This window comes from Euwallacea fornicatus, chromosome 7, assembly GCF_040115645.1.
Source record: "Euwallacea fornicatus isolate EFF26 chromosome 7, ASM4011564v1, whole genome shotgun sequence".
In the NCBI taxonomy this organism is placed as follows: domain Eukaryota; kingdom Metazoa; phylum Arthropoda; class Insecta; order Coleoptera; family Curculionidae; genus Euwallacea; species Euwallacea fornicatus.
Genome location: NC_089547.1, coordinates 1,244,896 through 1,260,065, shown reverse-complemented (window position 1 = coordinate 1,260,065; position 15,170 = coordinate 1,244,896). Strand labels below are relative to the sequence as shown.

Genomic DNA, 15,170 nt, shown 5'->3' with positions numbered 1-15,170 from the left:
AGTTTTCCCTAAATTACGAAAATGAGAAAATCCGGGAAGTTCCATTTAAAAAACGCATGTCGCGTCAATAAATGTCATAATTTGACATATATGAGAATTCGTTTTAAATTTACAAAGAAACCTGCGAAGGAGTCCTAGAACATAGCCTTCATCGCGTTCCGATATCCTTAAAAACAAAAAGGTCGTTGCAAAATGAAATGTTATCGAGATGAAACGATCACACTGTGCACCGGGTGCTCACTGCATCTCTTCTATAAATACATCGATGTTGAAAGAATCGAAATTTAGCATAAATACAACTGTGCATAACTGCTCCGAACTGACCTTCCTCAAGGCTATGATCACTTGTATTTCCGAAATTTCAGAATTACGTCCCTGTGCGTTGGATTCGAATCTCCTCAGAAAAGTGAGTGAAATGTGGGGGAGTCCGCGTGGTGTAAATTTAGACCAGAAATTAACGGACGCTGTTAGAGGAATATTTAATGGAATTTCGCATTATTTCGAGCGGTTTCATTAGAAACACTCATCTACATCTCTCTCTCATTTCGACAATAATTATCGATACAGAAACATCGATCGAACTTTATTTATAAACACGTCTCGCTCGATGATGCCGTTCGAATTGCGCGCCCATTTTAGGATCAAATAATGTGCGTGTTCACCCTGTATCGAAAAGAGTTTTAGTGTTCGAAAAGTGTTTTAGTTGCCGCAGGGAGCCCACCAGCATTAAGGAAACTTCAACCTTAAGGTAAGATGTAGTGGAAACACTCCTTTAGAGCAGCTTTAGCAAATACTAATTAGAAAACCATTAAGTGGAAAGCGGTACACGAAATCGTACACGTAGGGCGGCATTAAGGTCTCTAATTCGTCGTGTAGATCTCTATCTATCGCGTAATAATGTGCGGCTATTTTTCCGTATTATACATGTAAATGAGAGTTTTATATTGTTGGATTGCGGGGTTGGCTTTTATTTAATAACCACGTCCACAGGCCTGGACAAATGACTCGGTATTGATTTCTCGCGATCCGGACAAAGTTAGCAGCGACCCCGTAACCTTAGCCTTAGCCGGAACAGACTGTCGGTTAAGTCTCTTTAATAACTTGGCCTAATAAGCCTTCTTTTATGCAGAATTGTAACCTGTCTAACATGGAATTCATCGGGTGTAAAACCGCAAATAAGGATGTTTAGGACCGTTTTGCATATACGAACCTGTCTCAGTGCATGCAATTAGTGTTTTTTCAAGCAACAAGTATGCTCTGTGCACCGTAATTTTTGCGTGATGCATTTTCGATTGCTACGCCCGCTGTAAGACGTTTTGCGGGAAGTTTCCATGGTTTGGCAACGAGACGTAGTTAAGCATAATAAGAACTGAGAAACGACGAGAAAAAGAAATGTTTAATGGCGTTAACCGTGCACAAAAACCGTTTAGAAAGACATTGGCACTGCACCTTCATTATGCTTTGAAGTTGATGATGACTAGTTAACCGAAACGTCGGAGTCAAGAAGCGCATCGAGAGACTCCTTATAAAATTGGCCATACAAACTCTTTAATAATTTCGAATATGTCAAAAAATGTTTAAAACGCACCAGTTTTTTTACTGCCTCGTTTCACTTTTTCCGAAATTTTTCAAAAGTCTAAGGCGAGAAATTAAGTCCCGGGAGGTGGTCCAGAACGACTGACTGAAATTTTGATCACTTTTCGGCAGATTCTAAATTTGATTTTACGACTTCTCTTGGAGAACTTAAATTGAATTTTAAAAGCCCACTAGCCCCATTTCAGTAACACTTCCAAGCGTCAAACTATTTCCCACACTCCCAACGGTTAACGCAAATTCTCCATCGTCACAGGTGGACATGACCAGTTAATGATTGAGCAAGAACCCCCTATGTGTTTACCAGAACCGACCCGTACTTAATTTTGGCCAACGAGACGTTGTGCTGGACCTCGAGCATTTCTTCAATTAAACAAGAGACGTGGGCTTCTCCTTTCGTCGGACAGGTCTCCCCAGTTTAATGGAAGAACTGGCCAATGCCTCACGATCATCACGTCTGGTCCAATTAAGGTACAAGAGAGGCAGAGTCAAACAAGTTAAAATAATTACGAGCAACATAATGCTTATTTGGAATCTGTTTCAAGACTGGAAACATTCTATTCCTGATCTTGCACAGAATCCAAAAATTGACGTTTTTGCCCATCATTATGCCCTCATCGATTCGGGAATATTAGATAACGATAGAACACAGAACAGAAATGCCAAACCTCATGAGCAGTTTGTTTGTCAGTTATAAATCACTGTGGCCGCAAAACGCTCACGTGGCTCACTAACTGATCGGTGACCTTCTAGTGTTATCGCACAGTGTCGACTCGTGAAGGGCTTGTGCTCTTCGTAAAATACAATATTATACATATATTCAAAATTTTCTTCTATGTCCCTTCACTAATCGGTTTTTCGCCACATGAATTATTCATCTCCGGACATTTACCTAGTCACAGTTTATCGTGGTTAGTTATTTGTATCTAAGTAACCTGATCGCTATTTAAGTCATCTGCATCAGCAGCTTTAGCAAAATAACGAAACTAAATTTGAAAAATCTGTACATCTTAGGCCCATTTGTGCCATTATGAGTTATGTAATGCTTTGCCCAGCCTAACACTCGCACGAGCGCAGCCCCAGGAGTACCCGATGTGACATATGAATGGCGATTTTTGTAAAAAATATTCTTATATTACAAAAGCCTGACCAGAAAAAGCTTATGTCTAAAGTTTGAGGGTGCTGCGTTGACTTGTGTTTGTTTTGTAAACATGGAAAAAATTAATCACCGATATGTGATTCAATACTTTCATTTGAAAGGGCTTGGTGTGTCCAACATCAAAGCGGGATTCGATTCTTTTCCCGGGGATCTGGTCCTTCGTTAACAACTGTAAAATATTGGGTGGCAGAGCTTAAATGCGAGGTCGTACCAGCTGATAAAACGAACTCCGCAGTGGTCGACCCACCGACACAGCAGATCTGACCACTCCAGATATTGTGGTTAAAATTCACAAAACTGTACTGGTCAGGTAAAATCGCGCGACCTAGTAGACATAATGTGCATTTCAAAAAATACTGGCCATCGCATTTGAGACCGAACAATTGGATATGAGAAAACTGTGGGCATGATGACCAAAAACAGGGCCGTGAAGACGTCTCAAGGGAGTGTTTACCAAAGTTTCGCAGCAATAAACCCGAGTTTTTGAGTCGATTCATAACCATAGATGACGCATGGGTCCATCATTTCGCACTTGAGATGAAAGGACAATCAAAAGAATGGATCCAAAAGGGAGCATCGGTTCCCAAGAAGGGGAACCGCTCCATCTGCGGGGGATGTGACAGCGTCAGTTTTTTGGAATGCACGTGGGATAATTTTTATTAATTATCTCCCTAAAGGAAAAACAATAAACGGAAAATATTATATAAATTTATTGCAGCACTTGAACGGTGAAATTAGGAAAAAGCGACCGCGTTCGGCGAAAAATAATGTCCCGTTTCATCGAGACAACGCATCAATCCACACTTCCGTCATCGCAATGACCAAAATCAATCAACATGGTTTCGAACTCTTCCTCGCCCACCCCATTTGCCAGATTTAGCCCCATCAGATTATTTTCTATTTCCAAATTTGAAAACCTGTGTCGGTGGAAAGCGATTTGACAATAATGAAGAGGTGGAATCTGAGGTTGGTGCCTATTTTGAAACGTTCGAAGCTTCTTGCTATAATGAGGGTATAGAAGCCATGGACTGTGTTGAGAAATAATGTAATATTTCCATTTGTTTTTTTCTAAGTGTTATGTGGGATAATTCTGAGTCCATCCTCGCGTGTACCCCGAATATCAAGATACAGGAAAGACGGGTCTGGAAAGGTCTCAACTTTATTTGCAACGGAACAAGTAGGAGCAAATCCATCCATAGCGACTCCAACAATGGTCAAGTTGGAAATGATCCTGTCAGAATTAGAAACGATTGTAACCTGAATTGACCCTTGAAGGCTTTGCATGTTCTATCGCGGAAATATTATGATCGAGGCCTTTTGAAGACACGTGAGAACCGAACACCGTTATCCCGAGTCTAAATGCACCAGAGCGTTATTTGCACAAAGCCAAGTTCCAATTAATGTTCAGCTAACAAAACAACAAATTAATAAGTGTTAATTCCTGTTAGGCCGTAATTAAATTAGAGCCATCCTGTGCCGTTTACGCTTCTAGATCAGTATTTGTCCGCAAACACCATCGACCAGTTCTTTAATTAAGATTGTTTGTTTTCAGTTCTAGTTTGAACGTGACCCGGTGGCTACTTTTGTAAAGCATTCTAATTAAAAACCAAGATCCAATATTAGTTTTTCCTCTTAGCGAGGCCCTAATTGAACGTAATGTGAAACAGAAATCTTTCTTCTTGTTTGCACGCGGTCAAAGACTATTTGTGGGTATGCACCCCCGGTGGTATCACTTAGAACACCATCTTGGGGAGCTAAATGTGTCGAACTACAATCTAGCATTAGCAGAAGAAGGGACTTGCCACAAAACGCAAATGCGTACTCTTTGCCGGCTTCACTCGGTGGTAAGATACCGAAATTCAATCAGGACGTTAATAGGAGACGAAGAAATCGAATTATGTGCGGCCATTAGCGTGTGCTACGTGAAGACACCTAATCAAAGGCCGATATGGAATTATTTCAGACCGACGTAATTTCTCGGACCCGAGCAAATCTTGTGGGAACAGATGTGACTAATCAATGCAGCATCTCTGCCAAAGTCTCTGTTGGCTTGAAGCTGCGTTCCTGCATCCTCCTTTGTACATTGAGATGGCCCTCGACTCCTTCAGGGGAAAAATAACAATTCTAATAACGTGTTAAATAACGTCCGTTGATTTTTTCGAGTTTCAATTTTTTTACCAAATTTGCAAACCGATACAGGGCGACCCACCCCCAACGCTGGATTCGATGGCGTTCGGGAAAAAGTCTGGCGCATCCGCCATCTGTTTTTTTTTAACGACATACCCTGCGCATTAGACTTTTTAATTCATGACTTTCATTAGCATTTCCACATTTTCCATGGGGCTCTTTAGTTATTCATTCGCGCCAGATTGAGTTAGACTTCCTCAACACCTAGCAGCCTGAATGTGAGGCTTATTAATGAAAATTTCAAAAGTTTTCGTGGTGAAGAAGGATTTCTGCATCAGAATACCCGTACAGATTCAAACCTGAGTTTCACTTGAGAGATCCAAGGAGTGATTGTCTCAGAGAGCTCCGTTTGCTTCTTGCCAAATTGTACGTGGCGGTGGTACCATCTGTGGTATGTACTATTAGTGGTTTTGTTAAGCAAATGTGAGTCATAACACCTCTAGTAAGTATCGTTTAGAGGAATCTCTGTTGGCACGTTTATTAGCTTTGTGGCACTCCACTAGACCCGCTTTATATTATTGTTCGCCCCTGGCTTAAGCATGATTAAACAATCTCTCCACCTCTTTTCTTTTCACATCCAGGGATTTAGTTCACCTAATCTTGTGGACCACACAGGGGGCGACTGTTTTCAAATAAAGCGACAAGGTCCTTAAAAAAACCATATGATCTTCTATGACCACAGGAGCAATTAACGTTGCAATTGGGCGGTTGAAAGGTGTATTCCAGGCACCTCGAAATAAAAGCCTCGGGCGGGCATTTTTTCTCAGTGATAACTTGAATATTTGAAGGTAAGAAGGAATCAAATTCATAAGGTGCAGCTCTGGCTTGTAAAGTACCAGGGGATTGTCTCTGCGTAGTCAGGAATCGCCTTCCTATTGAGGAATTGCAGTGCTCTGCTGGATATTCCTTGGGATTCAGATCAACCTAGCTCAAAAGAGAGCAAGCTACTTGTTTTGGTTCTTCGTTCTGATTGTGATGTGCACGCACCTCTCGAGATTTACCTGTTTCGGCATCTTTAGAGGGGTCCCAATATCCCTAAAACTGATACTTTTAACTTGTATGGAGATGTGAAACGCATTTACGCCCATATTCTCAAACCATAAATCGATCTCTTCAGAAACGAATCGAAGAACATAGCTTCTAACCCCTTCACACACTTATTACATCAATCAGCAACTCAATCACAACTGGTCGCGAACAATCGGCGCAATTTGCACAATTTCCCGTGCTCTTCGTGAGCCCTCACATCCGATTCCAAACCGATCGCATCATAAAAAATTCGCCTCGGTACCACCATGGGTACAAACTTCAGCACCTCGGGTAATTAGTACCGCCTCCAAAGCAGCGATTATTACACTTTAGCGATTATTTTTACATAAAGTGCACGAGCCCAAGGAAGATCTTATCTGAGAGATGATTCGGTCGGCTACCTGCAGGTAGTACCCGGTCGCGTGAGGGGGAAAGAGTCAGATGCATGGCATTGCAGCCGGTCAAGTCCAAGTGCTCTGTTGCGCAATTTAGATGAATTAAGATAGTTCCGAATGAGGGGCATCGGTAAGCGGCCGTTTTGTTTGCTTTTAATGGGCGGTAATTAGTTTTTCAGATATTTAGACCTACCTCAATACGGAACAGCTTAAACTCCGGAGGTAAACACACCGAAATAGCTTGGCCAGGAATAGCCTTGGTAATTTTTTTTTCCTAAGCATGAGAGAAAATGGCGGATTCGGTTTTGAACGGGACCCAAAGTGGACATCTACAGACTTGGTACTAATTACGACGCTTGGTGCTTAAAACTATAATTAAAACTTGAAATCCGCGTGCAGTCGCTGGTCGTAAACCGGTAGAAATATTAGACACCATACTCCTACAAGATCTATTTATATTTTTACGACTTTCTGTGTCGAAAGTGCCACTTTGAATGCGTTCTAAACGCTGCGCGTCAGAAAACCATCTGATTTACGACCGGACTCGATTTGTTATGGGCAGTGTACGCGTTTTATTGACAGCTGAAAGGTTTTTTTTTCAATTCGACGCAACGTTTCTTTCATTCTTTGATTTCATTCATCCCACTTGGTCCGGCTTCTTACATGGGAGGACTGCAAAAACGTTAAACCAATCTCACGAGGACGTCTAGTTGTTCCTAGAAGGTACTACTTTGTTGCCAAGCTACGCCACTGCTTTTAACCTTGAAATGAAGCAAAGATTAAGTATTGGTCAGTTTCGTAGTATACAAGGAAATTATCCTGCAGGCACAGTTGCAAGTGCATTGATGTACTGCCCTTGAAACTCCTACTCGTTTTATCAGGTACTAGAATTAAGAACGATTTGCCAGTTTTTTTTGCACTTCGATTAACTTTAATTTTAGTTACTTCTAGAACCCTGAAAAGAGATAAATCAATTTCGATATAGAATTTTCTCTAATTTTTTTCCGAAGCGAAAACTACGCCGCTGATATACGGGGCGCCGGAGTCTCCTATAGGGTGGGGCATTAACAGCCATATTAAGGCAGTAGAGCATTATGAACTTATATTTTATATTTAATACAGTGACCAGCGGAAAGTACGCACCATATGGGACGTTTTTCTTATTTGAATTTATCAGAAAATTTTATTCTTGGTAAAAGTTTGTGCGTGCCTGCAAACACAAAACGTACTCTACAAAATTTATGTAACTAATTTCATATGGGGGAGATTCGAAAATTATGAAAATGGCTCATCAGTAAAGTACCTTTATTCGTAATTTTAGAAGGCACAACTGTTACGATAAGTTCTTGAGTATTAAAAGACGAGCCGAACCACGAACTTTTAAATTTCTATTATAATTTTTTATTATTTACTCCGTATAAAAAATAAAACACATTTTTTATATCCTAGTTTCTTTTCAAAAAGGATTAAAAAACATAAATAATATTATTTGTATTTTCAGAAAAACTAAAAATAAAAAAATCCTATATGCTGCGTACTTTCTGTTGGTCACTGTATATACAGGGTCTTTCATAAACATTCCGACAAGGACGCCGATGCGGTAGGTGGAACTATTCTGCCCACTCCAGGACATGCACATGCATGTAAATTTGTGTCTTTCTCCTAAACTGTTTTTGAAATATATAAAATATTCAAAAATAATTAAACACTCTGTATCTAGGGAACAACCCAATTTCTGACCTAACTTTATCCGATCTAAATATTTGTTTTTATGACCTCTACATTTCCTGAAAGTTTGTCGACATGTTTATGGAGCACGTCATATACAGGGTGTAGCAAAATCAAGGGTCGCCATTGGGATGTGGGAAAATCGCTTAAATGGTGGCAATTTTGCGACATTAGTCTAAGTTAAGAAAACTCCCTGTGGTGGTTGCAGTTGTTTTTACCACATTCGGACCCATTTAAATGCGCTACTTTTCATCATCTAGTAAACAATCGAATTAAAATCGGTACCTGACGTTTCGACTTTGCGCTTCCATCATCAGCTGTATTATTTTATACGATTTTTCGATCCCTCTGAGACTGTCATCACATCACTGCATTCAAATTCGTTTTACTTTTGCATTTACTTGACTTTGTCTCACCGTTTGCTGAAAATGCGGTCCAGAAGCAGCAAAAACTTGATGGATGTATGAAATTTCAGCTTTTGATAGTTGTCTGATGCATTTTCGGACGTTATTGCGCTACAAAGTAATTTCGCATAATAAAGACCCGAACCTTATACGTAAAAGCAGTAAAATCATTTAACTTTAGTCTCTAACGTTTCGTATGTAAAGACCCGCAAAATTACTTGGATGAACTTAAATACGGAAAATTGAGGTGTTACCTGTATTTTCTATCTAAATTCCGGTACGTTTGTGAGGGATTTGATCAAGAAACCGTATAATCGTAACTCGGAGTGTGTCGTGTTCCTTTGAAAGCCCTTAAAAACATGCAAATCTACACACCAATTCTACGAGACCAGCATGCATTTCAGAATCGGAAAGGACCGGACAGACGGATAGGGATTGGAGACTGGGCAGACAAGAAAAAAAAGTTCAAAAAATTTCGTTAACTGAACAAGGAATTAAATTTGAGGTCAAAAAATGAACACGTTATGTAGGAAAGTCAGAGAGGGGGGGGGGATATTATTCGTTTTCTAATATTCAATTTTAGAATGCATCAGAAACTTTTCTCAGCAAATTGCTAGATGGTAAAGCAATGATTAATTTTGTCCTGTTTATTCGTAACAAGCAATTCCTGTGTCTATGTTCATATCGAAAGTTATTTCGCTTCGGTCTTATACCTATTGTAAAATCCGGAATTCAGTGGGTCCACTCTTAAGGGATCAAGCTCGAACTAATTTTTTTTACAAAAGTGAAAAAAACAATTCTGCTTTTACTTCCATTTTTTTTTAACTACGCTACTGATTTCACCTTCTAAAATCCGGATATCTGAAAAATGTTGTTCAGTTATTATTGATCATATTCTTCAAGGTCCCGATTTGTTCGCTTTACGTAGAAACTACACCACTGATTTTATTACGCATAAACCCGTTTCCACAATTATTCTTTAAAAGCTTAATTTAGTACCTACTTTCGTGGATGGCTCAGGGACAGTGGCGTACTTAGTTAGTCTCAAATAATTTTTAAATGATTGACCTTGATTAACAGTTTTAATTTCAGTTTCGATTAAGCAATCAGGGGCCGCTGAGTCTGGAATACGTTTAATGGCGTATTAAAGGACACAGGCCTGCAATAATGAAGTACCTCGTTCAGGAGGCGTATATTAATGGTTAATATCTTATTCAAAATTGGGGCATGTACTCTTGATTTTTCCTTAGAGACCTTTAAAGTGAGATACCGCTCTTCCATGCTTCCCCTTTGAAAAAACAAATCAAGGTAACGCCCGTATGGTGCTACATTGTATGACATTTTGGGGTGCAGTCTCTTAGGTCAGTTCGAGCTACTAAAGGAGAAGGTTTACTCACTGAAAGAAAGTTAGTCTTATTTGCTTATGCCAGATATATGAGTTCCAGATCCGGTCCTGTGCTGGGTTGGCATCGGACAGGGACAGAATTAAAAGAATTAAGGCCGGAATAGCGGCCACAGGAATAAATCGGACGGACGCGGTTTAATTAATTCACTTATCCAGAGCGCTATCGGTCTTGTTCCTGTAACTAATGAAGTCTTAGATTAGAAGGACATCGTCGGGCCACGAGGGGGCCACCCGTTTCCCACCCTGTCTCGGCGACAATGGGAATTAATTCATTATAGAAAGCGGTCGATTTCTTCTGGCCTGGTCTTCATTCAGCCTGTTACCCAGGAAGCTGGAAGATTTCGTTATTGCTTACGGGAAGTTGATGTTAATTACGCCCCTGATATCTAAGAAACTTTGTGATATCGTAATTTCGGGAATATTAGAATACTGTTGAAAACTGCAGAACGAATTTATATCATACAAACTAGTGAATAATTTTAAAAAGTACCTTGAAAATAGCAAAATGAAAAACAAGTAAATGAAAGAAATTATAAGAAGAACTCAAAGGAATTCCCTCCCTTTCCTACAACAGCTCTTTCCGTCTTTTTAAATTCTGGATTGGTCTTACAGCTCCCGTTTTTCTGATTTTGATCCTTAAATTTATGCTCCTTCACAAGTCATTCATGTCGGCAGGTACCAATTTATAAATGAGATTTTGCATTGTTTCCAATAAATGATAATCTAATGGGGAAAGATCTGGTGGACATGCCGGCCAACGCATACATATTTCTATTGTTTGAAACGATTCTACTGGGAAATATTTCAGACAAATAATCGGCTTCTCTTCCAGCGTTATGTGGGAGAGAATGTGTGTTGGAACCAAACTTTGTTTAAGTCGTTGAAGCAAATGTTATCTACCCCAACAAAGGAAAAGAAAACAATTTTGCACTGGATGGTATCTTTCTGGATCTCTTTTTTCTTCACCTAAGAAAGGCATTTCGTAAACAAATTTTTTCGAATTTTGAAAGGGCATACTCTTGAATTTCAAATAACTTTACCCAAATTTAACCGACCGCATATCTTTTATGATGACTATCCTCTTGGTTGAGCTCCTAAGATACTTTGTATAAATTTGACGGGTAAAATAGCTCATTGCAATGTCGGAATTGGGAACATTAGCCAAGAGTTTGGTTGAAGCATAATTATGTTATTCTAATATGCTTTTAAATTATTTAAAAATGCGACTTTTGTGAAACAAAAACTAAAATTTCAGCTAATTGTCCAAAATTACACAGCAGTTAAAGGTAATCCCGTTGTACGATGTAAAATATTGATATTAAAACTGTTCGAGTTTGACCAAATTGAAAAGAGCTTAAATAGTTATTTGTTTCACAAGGCCAAAAAGCAGCGAATTTAACGCCGCAGCTAAGTTCGTAGCCGAGTCCAAGACGCCGTTATGGAGCAAATTAAGGCAGTAAACTTGAGCTTTTGCCGAGCAAAACACATCATTTTTCTTACGATTAGAACGGATTGATCCATTTTGCAGACTATTCACATATGTGTAATAAAGAAGCTGAGGAGGTGACCACACGTCCGAAACGTCGAAGATCATTTTTAAGGAATTTTATTTGTTAAAAAAGAGATTGGAGTTTTTTCGTTCGGTTTATTCGCGATCATAACGAACGTCTCCGGATTGAGAAAAACACGCTATATAATAAAATGAATTCGGGTTAGTTCAGGTGAAAGTTAGAAAACCTCAGAATGTTCATTTGAGACGCGCCACCGGCACACATTTTAATGATTTTGAACGACTGAGTTATTTTTGGATAGACAGATCGTCGATGATAATTTGATAAATGATAGTTTCGGGATAATTTGTCGAAAGTCTTCTAACTTTAGTCAAACTAAGACGTACTCTCATGCATTTAGACTTTTTCGTGCTTTAGTGAACCCTCTTAAGTCACCCTCAAATCTCAACTTTAGATTCCCGCTCATCCTCATTTTTATGGCAGGTTGGTTTGTTTGCAAATAACTTTCACAAAAGCCTGATACATCGCAAACTATTTGGGACAATGACGAATTTACCAAATGAGCGAATCAGGATTTAAGCTGATGGTTCGGAGTGGGCAAATCCGTGTCAAGAATGGCCCAAAGATGGGGGCGACTACGCCACTGAAATAAACGAAAGGAAATATTTGTGCCGATTGTCTTCGCAAACGAATAGGTACCAGCCTACATTCTTCGTGGTTAGTTACAGTTTTTAAATTTGTAATGGGACTTTCGCATGTTCCCGGCAAATATTAAAAATTAGTCTTCCCCTTTTCGTAAAAATTACAAAACTGCATTTGCTTTTAATCGTCGTTTAATAACCATCAGGCAAAGTTTAGTCAATACTTCGTAATATTAATAATTTGCAAATGGAAGGTTGCTATAGAGGGACCAGCGAGCTCTAATGGCAATTAATATATTGAACGCTCATGGGCGACCAATCACTGCCCTCCATTAACTCTGCACGTAACAAAAAACCCGCATTAGATTGCTGCATTAATTTTATTCCTTTTTTATGTAAATTGGCCCTCTGTGCGATTCGCAATTCGCATAATTGTCATCAAAACCCCTGCACGAGTAATTACACGCACCCAAGGCCAGTGGTCAAGCAAATAAGCAAGGGACAAAACAAAACGGACCCCGATCTCAACTGATTTAAGCCTGCAGCACCCATTATGATGCAAATCAGCCCAGGTGTTTGGCTATTACAGATGGACGGGCAGGCCCATTTTCTAAGGTTAAGAAGAAGTGCTAACGACTGTGTGTTTTCAGTGCAGGGCCGGGGCTACTTCCAGGGGAATAAAAAAGAAAAAATCCATATATCGATATAAACTCAACTGGGGGCTATTTTAATTCCCATTTTTGTTCTTTTTTAGAATTTATGTTTTAATCGCCGGACAGGCACGCAAGGCGTAATTACACAGCCCACACTCGATAATTAGAGCCGGTAATTATCGTTCGGTCGTTCGTGAGTTTCGAAATCGCGCTTTTAGCTGCCCCGACGCTGTAGGGTTATGCGCAATTAGTATTGACGGATCGGAGCCTTCATATTTTACTAAATATAGCCGCAAACATAAAAATTACAGTTCACATACGCCTCAGTTGAGTAACATTACAAACCTACTCGGATGTAAAAGTTATAGGTGCACCTGCTTTGTTCTTGGTCCTAATGCGCGGCATTGTCTGAAGACTTAGTTTAGAAAACTAACCGGAACTAACCTGAACTAACCGGACCTAACCCCGACTAACCTGAACTAACCGAAACTAACCGCAACTAAACTGAGCTAATCGGACCCAACCTCAACTAAATTGAACTATCCTTTTTTTTTGTAGAGGAGGAAAACCTTCATAGGTACCCAGTCTGTTGGTCGGGCGACCAGGTTATGTGGAATTCACCTCTGATGGGAGCACCTACCCACTAAAAACTTCCCCTCTTCACCCTTGATCCCCTCAGCACCGCTGCTAGCCATCACTTCAGAGGGAAGAGGGTGATCTTCCCAAACTGAACTATCCTGAACTAACCTGAACTATACTGAGCCACAACCGGAAGTAGGCTCGATTAAACTGAACTAACCCCAATTAAGTCCTCAACTAACTTGGAACCAACCTGAATAAGCCGGAACTAACTTGAACTAACCCACAATTTTTCCTCACGCCTCTGAGACGCTAAAAGCTTGTTAGTGATGCCTGAAAAATTCGACATCCAGAGGAGACTAGGACCAGCGCAAGATGAAGATTAATGATAAAAAGTTTCCAAGCAAGTCATAGAGAAAATGATCATATTAGATTACCAAAATGGGGGCGTCAAGGCCCTACGAAAAAAATACCACAGATGTGTCCGGTAAATTACCAGTCAACATTGGAAAAATTTTAATTTTAACAATAATTTATAATTTTAGTTTTACATGTTTCTCTTTAGTTTTATTTATTTATTTATTTTTCACTGTTCGGACCTCTTCCCATTTCTAATTCAGCGCTTATGTTCTCCTGCAGACTTGCCACTAACTTTTCCAACAGTCATGTTCTTTCGCATAAAAACTTCTCCATCAGTGTTGACTAGAATTTCATCTTCCAGTAAGATGAAATATTTTCCTAATACCACTTTCCCAATTTCCTACAGCTGTCTTCTTGAGCTTTCGAGTAATTTGAAGCTGTATATGGCATGGTTTCGAAAAATAGAAATATTGCTTCCGTTTAATTTAATTTGCGAACCTTAAACTGCACTTTTTCGTATCTAACATTATCTGTATTTTACGATTTTTTTAAAATTTACTCTTCACTAAATATAATTTAGCTATAACAATCAAACATTCTTATACCTTTGGATTCTTCTTAGTTTTTAAGTAATGTAACAATAACTTCCTCTAAAAAGCAGTAGAGAATGAGCACTTTTATATGCTCTTTTCTGACATGATTCTTTTTTGAAAACTTCCGGATTTTTTTCTTCTATGAAACATCCTGAATATTTTTCAATATTGTGAACCTACAACTCTCCAAAATCAATTTCTTGTTACAATTTCCTTTTACAGTTTTATAGGTTTTCACCACCACTTTCCTAATTCCTATTATCGAGAATCCAGGTTAATTATTATTTAATAGTAATGATCACCATTGCTCGGTTAAGTTAAAACTGCATTTAGCCACCCTACATAAAGTATATTGATACAAAGCAAAGATAATATAATGTTTTCTTATTCTCCTTGTCCTTCAGTTTTTCAAAATCGTTTATTTGAGCCTCTCTTCTCCCTATTTCCCAAAACACTAACCGTTTCACCGTTGGATTTATCGAATCCCCTTTTATATCAGCCTATTTCAATGAACAACAATTATGTTAAGTGACCAATTACAAGTCACTTTGTGTCCAAGTTATAGAGTGAAGCTGAAAAATTGTCACTGTTCGTCTCACCCTTATGTGGCACAACAATGGTGCAAATATACATTTAAGCTGTTTAGGTTTCTTAAAAGTGGTAATTTTTCCTTTTGAAATAACCATAAAATGTTTATAAAATTGAGCGCACGTAAAATGCCACTTTGAGAATATCTAAAAAATATTTAAATGTTATACACTACATGGAACCTGATTCTGCAATAAAACCAGCATGATATTTGAAAATTCAACAAAATAACGGTGGACGATCTTATAATGATGACCATCATCCCCTCATCTAGAAGTTTGCGTCACGGGCGAAGGGAGTGGCGCAATTCTTCTTAGGGAATGATGCGCATTATATGTATGTGAA

General features: G+C 39.1%; 1 long non-coding RNA gene across 1 annotated transcript; it reads left to right on the top strand.

The window, feature by feature from the left end:
* Positions 1–513: 513 nt before the first annotated feature.
* Positions 514–14,627, top strand: LOC136340410 (uncharacterized). Its single transcript, XR_010732296.1, has 2 exons — positions 514–748; positions 13,264–14,627. It is a non-coding gene; the product is annotated as an uncharacterized lncRNA (long non-coding RNA).
* The last annotated feature ends 543 nt before the right edge of the window (positions 14,628–15,170 follow it).